The sequence below is a fragment of the Narcine bancroftii genome, chromosome 5, assembly GCF_036971445.1.
Source record: "Narcine bancroftii isolate sNarBan1 chromosome 5, sNarBan1.hap1, whole genome shotgun sequence".
Taxonomy (NCBI): Eukaryota; Metazoa; Chordata; class Chondrichthyes; order Torpediniformes; family Narcinidae; genus Narcine; species Narcine bancroftii.
Genome location: NC_091473.1, coordinates 58,411,055 through 58,423,842, shown reverse-complemented (window position 1 = coordinate 58,423,842; position 12,788 = coordinate 58,411,055).

Here is a 12,788-nt window from a genome sequence, read left to right as displayed (position 1 = left end):
TTCTCCAGCACATTTATAATTTTTTTAATTTTTTTTTATTTAGACATAGCGCAGTAACAGGCCATTTCAGCTCACAAGTCCGTTCCGCCAAATTTACATCCAATTAACCTCTACCCTTGGTATGTTTCAAACAGTGCTAGGAAACCAGAGACCCCCGGGGAAAACCCACACAGACACAGGGAGAACCTACAAACTCCTTACACAGAGTGCAGGATTTGAACCCAGGTCCCGATCGCTGGTGCTGTAAAGGTGTTGCGCTAACTACAATGCCAACTGTGCCTCCCCACTTGACCCAAGTATCTGCAAACTTTCTTGTTTAAGCCAAGATATGAATCATATGGTCATAGGAAGATACAATACAGTAACAGCTCCTTTGGTGACCATCAACCATGCATTTACAAGAATCTTACATTAATCTCCAAATATTCTTATTGACACTTACCTACACAATTTAAAGTTACCAGTTAACCTGTCAACCTTCACTATTTTAGGATGTGGGAGGGAATTGAAGCACCCGATCGACACTTGCAGGGTCACAGAGAGAACATGTAAATCCTACACACCATCAAAGGCCAGGATTGAACCTGAGACTCTGGTGGTGTGAGAGAGTGATTTTAACTAGCTGTGCCACTATACTGCCAGGAGAGAGAACGATTTCTTAAAGATGCATTTGAGCATCAGGAAATGTCAGAATGTCTATAAATGCAAATTTAGTTATGCAAATTAAAGAGAAATAATGAGACTTTTAATGTATGCCCTGAGCCAAGAGGGTAGTTTGATAATTTTCTTTTTCAATATTTTTATTTTTTAAATGAAATAAATATGCCATATGTACATAACAATATAATAAAGTATTAACAAATCTCTTATAGCAATACAAATACCACTGAAATGTATGTTACATTAAAAAGATAAAAAGAAAAACAGTACACTAAATATCTAATTCAATCCCCTTCCTTCCGATGCTACTGACTAACACAAATGGTCCACTACTAATAATTGAAAAAAGGAAGGTAAACATCGGGTTCAGAAACCAAAAGCTTGTTAATCTTACAAATGTTTAAAGTAATTAAGAAAATTACCCCATAAAGAAACAAAGTTAAGTTTCATTTCAGTAGCAGAACATCTAATTTTTCCAAATTCAAATTTGCCATCATATCAGACAACCATTGAGTGTGAGTGGGAGGGACAGAATCTTTCCATCTCATTAATGTGGAATCAAATTAATATTAAGTAATAAAGACAAAGTATGAAATACCCCTTCCCAAAAATTGGAAAGGCAAGAAAATAACCAGAACATATGATGATGTGTGTCTTTTCAGTTATAAATTTATCACATTTAGAAGAGAGATTAGAATAGAATTTAGCCAATCAGACTTTGGCATCGTAGGCTTGGTGCACTACCTTAATTTTTAATCATGAGTGTCTAGCACAAAGAGAGGATGAATGCATTTGTTTCAAAATCGAATTCCATGTTGTTCAGAAAATGCTGTTGAAACTATTGTCCCATAGTGTTTTGATTCTGTCCAGGGAACTGACCCTAGAATTTAGAAGTAATTCGTAAAGGCCAGATACCACCCCTTTATAATTAGGTTGAAAATTATAAAGCATTCCTATCCTATTACATTCTAGGTCTTCGGGGATCTTTAAAATTAAAGAATTCAAAACGTTCCTAACCTGAAAACAGAGAAAAAAATGGTGTCTAGGTATCGTAAATTTGGTGGATAATTATTCAAAAGAAGCAAGATGTTGGTCAGTAAAATTGGATACCTAAATTTAACCACTGCTATCTTGAACTGGTGGTAAAAAAAAGGAATTCCTAAAATATGGCAAATTAATAAAAATCTAGGGTACCCAAAGTGTTTCCTAAATTGAAACCAGTTTCTCAATATATGTCAAAAAAACAAAATTATTAGTTAACTTGGATGCCAAAGAAAAAGTCAAGGTGCTTCAAGTATTGAAAGAAGAGAAATATTTTTGGTAGATTTAATTTCTAAAATAATCTAATTTGAAGCACCTAAATTTTTCCTGTAATTAATCCAAAATGTAATGTAACAAATCTTGTATAACAATAACAAAATCTAAAGTTAGGTAATGCCAAACCCCCATTCTTTTTAATATTTTGAAGAAAGACTTTCCTAAAACAGAGGCATTGATTTTTCCATATCTAAGAATATGTGATAGAATTCAATGAATAAAAATGGGTACAGCTTGAAATATATATGAAGGATATTCAATTTAATAATATTGATGTGGCCAATTAATGTCATTGTCACTGTGGTGGACCACAGTGTCAAGGACTTCTTAACATGGCTCTGTAAGGTAAAAAATTCTTCAAAACAAATTATTGAATTGCTTGGTAATAGTAATACCTAGATAGATGAACCAATATTTTGCTATTTTAAAAGGAATAGAGAACAAGAAAAACCAAAAACAAACAGCTCACACTTCTGCAAATTCTATTTATATCCTAAAAATTGGTAGGTCAATAATTTGACAAAAAGCCTGTGGAATGCAGAAGCAGGGAATTACGCTAGAGCTGTGTAAGCCCCTAGCTGGAGCATAGCTGGATTAAAAAAAACCAGAACCTTGGAAGAGTTCAGCACATCAGTCAGTATTTAAGGAGATAAAAGTTTTGAATTGAATTTAACATAACATAACATAACAATTACAGCACGGAAACAGGCCATTAGGCCCTTCTATTCCGCACCGAACCAAACACCCCTCTCTAGTCCCACCTCCCTGCACAATGCCCATAACCCTCCATCTTCTTCTCATCCATAGACCTGTCCAACCTTTTCTTAAATAATACAATTGACTCCGCCGCCACTATTTCTCCCGGAAGCTCATTCCACACGGCTACCACTCTCTGAGTAAAGAAGTTCCCCCTCATGTTACCTCTAAACCTCTGCCCCTTAATTCTTAGCTCATGTCCTCTTGTTTTAATCTTTCCTCCTCTTAACGGAAATAGTCTATCCACATCCACTCTGTCTATCCCTTTCATAATCTTAAATACTTCTATCAAATCCCCTCTCAACCTTCTACGCTCCAAAGAATAAAGACCCAATCTGTCCAATCTCTCCCCATACTCCAGATGCTTAAACCCAGGCAACATTCTGGTAAACCTTCTCTGCACTCTCTCCACTCTGTTTATATCCTTCCTATAATTAGGCGACCAGAACTGCACACAGAACTCCAAATGAGGCCGCACCAACGTCTTATACAATCTCAACATCACCTCCCAACTCCTATATTCCATGCAATGAATCAGGGCCAAGGGGGAAAGAAAGATCATTTCCTGTATATATACATAGCAGTGTGGGAATGTGGTGGATAATGGATGGCAAGGAATAGAAGGAAGGGATAATGGGCAAATGGGGCAGGCGATAGAAAAGGTGAGCAAAAGGAGATGAAGATGAGGTGGAGAAGTGAGTGGGAAGAGAACACTGGAGATGTGGGATGCTGAAATTGGAAAATTCAATTGCTCGTACTTGTTAACTATCCAAGTTGAAGATGAGATGTTGTTCTATAATTTGTGTTTGGCTTCTTCACAGAAATGAAGAAGGCAAAGGACAAATAGGTCAGAATAGGAGAGGGAAGGAGGGTTAAAATGACAGGCTGCAGCTGGAGTGACTAATGTAATGTGACTACAGCACCAATGGCCCAGGTGTGGTCTGTAAGGAGTTTGTGCATTCTCCCTGTAATCTGTGTGGGTTTTCTCCAAGTGCTTCAGTTTTTCTTATGCCCTGTAAAGACATTCAGGGGTTTTAATTGGTTGGCATGAATTTCATAAACCAGAAGGGTCTTCCATTCTGCAGATTGGTTAATTGGTAGGAAAGACTTGCACCAGTGAGGACAAAGTCGAAGATCATGAAGAGAATCCCAGGGCTCAATTATTTTCAGTATCAAGAGAGAATGGATGGGTTTGTGGGTATTTTCTTTGGAACAGGAAATGCTGATGGTTGGTTGAATGGACATTGGGCAGAGTTAAATAAAATTTGTTTTGAAGAGAGATAATTCACAGGAGAGCATTGATTTTAGATGATCAATGGAAGGATCGGAGGAGAGTTAATACAACAAAAATTATATCCAAGTGTTCTTGGGGTTTAACATTCACCTTGTGATAGGAAGACAGGAAACTTTGTTACATTTAAAATATATAGGCAAGAGAGTGATCATAGCACGCAAAATCATGGATTCAGAACCAGAATATAGGATTAGAGGAAAAGCTCTTTATTTTTGAACTGAATGGGTGGAATGGACCAAATGGCCTCCTTCTATGATATGAAATGTCTCAGACTTCCAGGTTTGAGAATCAGAGAGCAAAACAGCAAGGAAATAGATCTGTCAACCTAAAGAAATTATGCACCATCAAGTCCCCATTTATTACTCTACTCATATACTACTTCCATTTTATTCCATCAACCACTCGAGACTTCTTCAAAAACATACACAGACGGGAAAGTAAACCTATGACCAATAAACCTACAACGCACATGTCCTTAGGATGTGGGAGTAAATCAGAGCACTCAGAAAAATCCAAGATGGGGAGGAATTCAGACAAAGCAAAGGAGGTTATAATCGTGGGCTTGGGGACATCTTGGGGGCTGAACTAGGATTTTGTGGTACCGCCAGATGAGGTCCACCTTGGGAAACACCCGTGCCTCTTGCAGATTGGTGGTGAAGTCTTCGATGTGGGGAACGGGATATCTGTTGGGTGTGGTGGCCTCATAGAGGTGGTGATAGTCACTGCATGGCCTTCACCCCCCCTCCACCATTGCTTTTGGCACCATGTGGAGGGCGAAGGCCCAGAGACTGTCAAAATGCCACACTATCCCCAGCTCCTCAATTTTCTTGAACTTCTCCTTTGCTAGGCTGAGCTTTTCGGGAGGGAGTTGGCATGCCCTGGCGTGGAGTGGAGGGCCATTGGTCAGGATATGATGCTTTGGCTCAGCTATGGAGAACTATTGAGGGGAACTCTGTCAGGATGTGGGTGAATTCACTGTCACAAAGCATGTTAGAGTCAAGGTGGAGGGCAGGTAGTTTGGCATCCCCCAGTGGTAGAGTCTGAAAAATTCTGGAATGCACCAAGTGCCGTCTCTTGAGGTCTATGAGCAGGCAGTGGGCATGAAGAAAGATGGTCCCCAGGAGCGTTTGCACCACTGCCGCGAGGGTGAAAGTCCACATTAATTGGCAAAAGTTCAAAAGGAAGAGCTGTTAGCTACCCTCAAAAAATGGGCCTTGCTTGCTGTTGCGGGTGTCTAGACTTGCTGGGAGCATTTAGTGCACTAAAAACAAAGTAAAATCCAATTTCTTGGTAACGTACTGTTTTAGAACCTCTCGATTTACTTAAGGAAGTGTTTTCTATCTTCTGGAGCAAAAAGTAAGGGTTTCTCACTTGACTGAGAAACATAATTCCACTAACATTTCTCATGTAATCATTTAACAGAAGTGGAAACGCACTGGGAAGTATTATGCAGTAAAATTATAATCCGTTTAAAGCATGTTTGACATAAATCAATGCCAAACAAAGAACATTGAAAATGGTACAAGACTTCCTCAAAGGTGTTTTGAGTGAACAATACTGAGAATGCAGTCTTTGGACTTATGTTTCCACATGTACACAGTGTGTGTGTGTGTGTGTGTGTGTGTGTGTGTGTGTGTGTGTGTGTGTGTGTGTGTGTGTGTGTGTGTGTGTGTGTGTGTGTGTGTGTGTGTGTGTGTGTGTGTGTGTGTGTGTGTGTGTGTGTGTGTGTGTGTGTGTATATATATATATAGAGAGAGAGAGAAAGAGAGAGTTTCATAGATAATAAACTCCATTGGTGGAAGGTTTATCTGAATGCAGGGAGAATAAAATGGGATTGGTGTAGATTTGATGCAAGTGAGTGCTTGATAAATTGGACAGACACTTTGGGCCACAGGATCATTTTCTGTGCTGTATGCCTTTCTGAAATGACAAGCACTGTGTCTCTCTCTTTGTAGCAAGTCTAAGTTTTGAGAATTTTGGAAGAACCACCATCCATCATAGCACATTTTTTTGTGTCATCCGCAAACTTACTCACCCTGCCACAAACATTCTTCTTCCAAATCACTTATGTATATTGCAAAACCTAAAGTCTTATCACTGAAACTTGAGGCATTCCTCTGGTCACAGTCCTCCAATCAGAAAAAAAAACTACACTCTACAACTACTTTCCATCTCCTATCTCCAAGCCAATTTTTGTCCAATTGATTAATTTCCATCCCAAAACCTTCAAAATGTACAGTGGTATTAGGTTGATTGGGGTATTTGGGTGGCATGGGCTTGTGTGTCTGAAGGGCCTATTACCAGGCTGTATGTCTTAATTAAATTAAAATAAATAAAATTAAATTAAAACCGACCATGTGGAACCTTATCAAACACGACGAAAAAGAATAGAAATAACATCAACTGCCTTGGCCTCATCTATATTTTTAATTTCTTACCTGTAAGAAAGTTAATTCACACTCACCTGAAAGAAATATTTTGGATAAACTCCATTCATTAAAAGTATAAGATTATTAGAAATAGCAGCAGGCCCTTCAAGCTTGCTTTACAAATCATCAAGATCATTTGTCACAACACCATGACCCTGCACTATTCCCATGTCCCTTGATTCCCTTGATGCCTAGTGGTCACTATTTTGACTGAATTCAGAGACCGAGCTTCTATTATGGTCAAAGGGTCTTAATGGTTCATTAACATCTTGAGCACAGTCATTCCACCCAGTTGGAATGCATCCCTATGCATGGTGTTCTTTGGGTCACTTTCTCTGCTGCAACTGGGAAGTCATCATCGATGGCAAATACTATGAAAATTTTCTTTGTTTAAGTTCCCCTTCACTTTTTGTAAGGAAGTGCTAAGAACAAAGAAACATGATTTTTTTTTGTTTCCAGATGATATGGCCCTGATGCAGAGACCAATATTCCTCGATGTCTGGAAGTGCAATGACTTCAGTGCTTGGGATGGGGCTCCAAAAATGGTGTTGTTCATCTTGCCAACTTTTATAACCATTTCTCATCACTTGAGTTTCTATAATTAAATTTGCAAATTATTATTTTCAATTTGGATACAAATAAATTGAAAATATAACTTATCATGGCAATAAGTTACGTGGGTTATTCTTTGTATGTTTAAGAGCATGAGTTTTATGCCATTGTTATGACACCACTTTGAGAATTTTATGATTTTGAGGGAGAAAAATCACAATCATCGGACTTGACTCAAACATTAATTTCCTATTTGACAAGTTTCATGTTTTGACTCATGTATTTGACAGATGGCATTTTCAGAGTGTGTAGTGCCAAGCAAAGCAATGAAAATTAGTCTGCAAATTGTAAAGGAAACAGCTATAATACACCTTGTGAAAGTTGAAAATGAAACAACCGATGTGAATATTTACAGGCCTGCAATTCCCTCGCAAAGCTGAAGAGATTGATTTGAAATGAATCAGTCACAGAAATAGTAAGGAAAATTTCAGAGGAATCTTCCCTCATGGGACGGAGATTATCAGGATGGGCATTGAACCACATCGGGACAGAATAATCATTTTCACACAATGTATGTATATAATTTTAAAGATAAATTTCAAATTTAATGTCAGATTTAAAATCAAGAATATTGCAAAAGTTATCTTGGAGAGATTGTGAAAAATTATTGCTGGTGTAGTTTGAAAACATTGCAAAAATTCCTTTATTTGTTTATTCCTTGATCATTTCCATTATAACTGTTTTAGACTGACAGCATATGTATTCATGAAAAAGGTGCTACCCTGTTCTCATTTGAAACACACATTCAAATACATGCTGCATGCACAAAACACACAAAAACACATGCACATACAAGCAGATATACCCTCAAGGAAGACAAACTTATCCTTTCCAATTATAGTAGAACCCCCATTATCCGGCACCTATGGTGACCGAGGATGTCGAATACGTTAATTTTCCGGTTAACTGTAACTCACTCTTCCAATGCCCAATACACCTGCATTAAGAACACACCATTTGGGGGTGTGGCAAGATGGCGTAGGAAGAAGACATGTGGAACCACCTTTCCCCAGCTGAATAATTATTGCCCAAATTTTAAGACATTTAGCACATAAAACTTTTACTGAAGTAGTTTAAAGTTTGTATACAGCAATAATGAAGAAACCAAGAGGTCAACTAGTGAAGAAATTAATTTTTAAATGTGCAGAAGAATTAAGGCCTACCTTCCAGAAGGATCCACGAGAGTCGACTGGAGAAGCACCGAAACAGCAGAGGACTTGGCAGACAAAGCTGAATGTTACACCGCTGCCCTCATTGCGTTCGGGGACACAAGATGGTGCCGGTGTGGTGAGTCCACTCACGGAGAAGGGGGGTCAGAAGAGCGACACCCAAATAGGCCGGGAAGTGCGAGAGCAAGCGCCCCAACTGTGAGCATGAATGCTTGTGCGTGGCCGGTGGCGTCGCTGCTGCTAGCGCATGGTCGGAGGATATTCACCTCCGAGCCCTGGCCAAACTAGGCATGCATGAAGAACCGTGCATGCGCTTCATACCCGAGCAGGCCCGGGTTGTGGGAGCGACCAGCATCCACCGGGCCAACAATGTTGGCTCAGTTTGGGGGGTGGTCCAGACCCGGAGCCAAGTGGCTTGGGCTGAAGTGGTCACATTTGGAGAAGAAGAGGAAGAGATGACAATGTTGGAAGAAGATGAGGAGGAAGCACTTTTGATGCAAGCAGCCAGAATCATAGAAGGTAGGCCTCAAAGGTACAAACCCATTCAACTACAAATTTTTAAGACTTCAGCTGCTGAGGGTAAAATTACTGCACTTTTATCAGAATATTTTTGCTAATTCTTTGCCAAATAACCAAAGAAGTTTTGAGTTGCAGAAGCAGTTGAAGTAGCTTGTATATTAAAGAAGAATGGGAATGGGAATGGAAAGAAGGTTCGGGAAGTACATCAATTGATCGAGATAGAAGGGGAAGATCAAGCTGTCGGCGGAATGGAGTCTGTGGGATGACTGTCTTGATTTTGTATTTTTTTTTGATGATCGGCTGGGGTGGACAACTCTGAAAATTCCAAAGTCGTCTGCTGCCTAATGGTTTTGAACACACCTGGGCCATGGAAGGGACGGAATTACCACTATGGTGGTTTTTTTTTTGTTTTTGAAGGTTTTTTATAGATATATATTTTAGTAGTTTTAAGGTTTTTTGGGAGCTTTTAACTTGTGTAAGGGTTAGCTGTGTTGGGTGCCACTCTAAAGGGAAAAATTAGTAATTTGAACTTTGTGACATTCAATGTTAAAGGGCTTAATCATCAAATAAAACAGAAATGAATTCTGGACTATATTAAGAAGATGAAGGTGGATATTGCTTTCCTACAAGAAACTCATTTGACTGAGAAAAAACATTTGAAACTGAAAAGGGATTGGGTAGGTGATGTGATAGCATCATCTTTTAATTCCAAGGCTAGAGGGTTAGCAATTTTGCTACATAAGAAAGTGCCTTTTATTTTGGAATCCTTTTCTGCCAATGCAGGTTAATTGTAAAATGTTTTCAGAAGCTTGGAGTTTGATGAATGTGTACCCACCAATGAAGATGACGCAGAATTTGTTACTGATACATTTCTGAATCTGAATCATTCGAAGGAGAATATTGTGGTAGGAGGGGATTTTAATTGTTGTTTGAATCCATTATTGGATAAATCTCCAAAAACAGTGTGGGAAAAAAACTAAAATGGCTAAAAGAATAGCTGAGTTGATGAACAATTTAAATTTGGTGGAAGAATGGAGTTGGTTAAATCCGACTGAAAAAGATTTTTCATTTTATTCTACCCACCATGATACTTCCTCTAGAATTGACTTTTTTTTGGTATCAGCACAATTGCAAGGTAGAATTATTCATGCTGAATATAAGAGCAGGATTTTGTCTGATCAATCATTATTATTAATTTCATGTATTGGTCCTGAGATGGTAGAAACTGCTTACTGTGAAGATTTAATGAAATGTTATTAAAGAATTCTGAATTTATTGAATATGTTAGAGATCAGATTAGTTTCCTTTTGCAAACAATCGAGGGTTCAGTTCAGAGTAAATTTACTTCATGGGATGCTTCAAAGGCGTATTTAAGGAGTCAGATTATTAGTTATTCAGTGACAGTAAAGAAACAGTATTTGGCAGAAAGTCAGAATATAGAGAAATGAATAGCAGAGTTAGAGAAGAAATTTCAGAGGAGTTCGACTGAAGATAATAATGTAAAATTATCCAAATTGAAAATACATTAGAATACTTTGCAAACATATAAATATGATAAACTAATTCAAAGATCAAAACAACTTTATTATGAGTTAGGTGAGAGGGGCCCATAAATTTCTAACCTGCAGTTGAAGACTGAGCAAGTGTCTAGGATGATCAATGCAGTCAGGAGAAATTCAACAATAACATATAAATCTTAGGAAACCAATGATGAATTTCGTACATTTTATCAAAATTTATACACATCTGGAGGGACTCAAGATAAGGAACAGACTGAATCTTTTTTGGCAAACTTAAAATTACCTCTGTTAAATGCAAAGTATGTCAAGGAATCAGATGGTCCATTTACTGATTTAGAGCTTAAGAGGCATTGCAGTCTATGCCCAGTGGGAAATCTCCAGGAGAAGATGGATTTACAATGGAGTTTTATAAAGAATTTTTTGATTTATTATTCCCCATATATACAGAAGTGCTTAAACAAGCGACAGAAACGGGTTTATTTCCAGAATCATTTTCAAGGGCTTTAATAACAGTCATTCCAAAGAAGGATAGTGATCCATTAAAAGTGGCTTCATATAGACAAATATCTTTATTGAATGAAGATTATAAGATTGTAGCAAAGGTATTAGCAAATAGATTGGCTAATTTTCTACCACAATTAGTACATGTGGATCAAGAGGGTTTTATTAAGATAAGATATTCAGCTGATAATATTACTAAATTGATTACAATAAATAAGACTTCAAGATGGCAATTCAACCAACCAATGATAGTAGCACTTGATGTGGAAAAAGCTTTTGACCGTGTTGAGAGGAATTTTTTTATTTAAAGTACTAGAAAGATTTAAATTTAGTTGGGTGAAGGCATTATATACCAAACCTTCTGCATGGGTGGTGACGAATGGACAGGTTTCACCTGCATTTAATTTGCCTAGATTAACCAAACAGGGCTGTCCATTATCACCAGCCTTATTTGCATTCGTTATAGAAGCATTGGCTCAGGCAATTAGACAGGATTAGTGGAATTAAAGTAGGTGAGCAAGAATATAAAATTAATTTGTTTGCAGATGATGTGTTGATATATTTATCACATCCTAGAAATTCTTTAGAATCAATATGGAGTAATTTTGGGTTATAAGGTTAACTGGGATAAAAGTGAGATATTACTGATATCAGATGAAGATTATTCAGATTGTAAACAGCTTACAAAGTTTAGATGGTCTAATAAAATTAAATATTTAGGGGTAATAGTAGATAGAGAATATCAAAATTTGTATGGTTTAAATTATGTCCCATTAGTACAAAAGATCAAATTTGATTTAAATAGATGGAAATATTTGCCTTTAACTTTGATTGGATAAGTAAATTGTATTAAAATGAACATATATCCTCGCATTCAATATCTCTTTCAGTCTATTCCATGTTTTATAGCAAGGAATTTTTAAAGGAATTAAATAGAGTAATTCACTTGTTTTTATGAAAGAATAAATTGTCGAGGGTTTCCCTGCAGAAGTTGACATGGAGGTATGAATTAGTTGGACTTCAATTACCACACTTTCAGAATCATTTTGAAGCAGCACAATTAAAATTTATCAGTAGGACGTTTGATGTTGATCAACTCCCAATATGGATGAAGGTGGAGTTGGTTCAGATAACTGAGAGTAATGTACATCATTTTATATATAAATGTATAAACTGCCAGTATTAAGACTTTTAATGGATATCTGGTATAAAAGGAATAAGATCATAAGAACTAAAGGTAAAAATTCAGCTAAGACACCATTATATCAGAATAAGGTAATTCCTTTTTCTCTTAATAACCCCTATTTTGAAAGATTGGGAAATGAAAGGTGTGAAGTTGGTGGAGGGTTGTTTTGAAGCAGGTATGCTTCTTTCTTTTACTAGACTTAGAGAGAAATTTGGGATATCATTGAATTCTTTATTTGCTTATTATCAAGTTCAAGATTTATTGCTAGAAAACTTTGGACGAGACTTGGTGTTACCTGGTCAAATGAAATTTGAGATATTAATTGCTGATAAGGGAAAGAAAGGGTTTATCTCTGAAATGTATGCGTTATTACAGGAACAGATGACTAAGGTTTACGTATATAAAATGAAGGTTAAATGGGAGAAGGTTTTATCCATTACATTATCTTTGGAGGAATGGTTGAATATGTGTTTTGATAGTGTTACAAAATTAAATAATGTGAGATATAGTTTGGTTAATTATAACTTCTTACATCAGTTGTATTTAACTCCTGAAAAGTTGAAAAAATATAGTTTTAGTTGATCAGATTTGTGTTTTTGATGTGGAGAAGAGACAGGAACTTTTTTACATTCAATATGGGCATGTACAAAGGTTAAAACTTTTTGGGAAAAAATTATTAAGTTTTTGGAAGATTTATTTAAGATGGATTTGTAACTTGATTCATTAGTATATTTAATGGGTTATACCAATAAATTAATGATGGGTTTGCGATTGGACAAATCTCAAATTACATTTATAGGTTTAGGGTTGGTGGTAGCTAGAAAA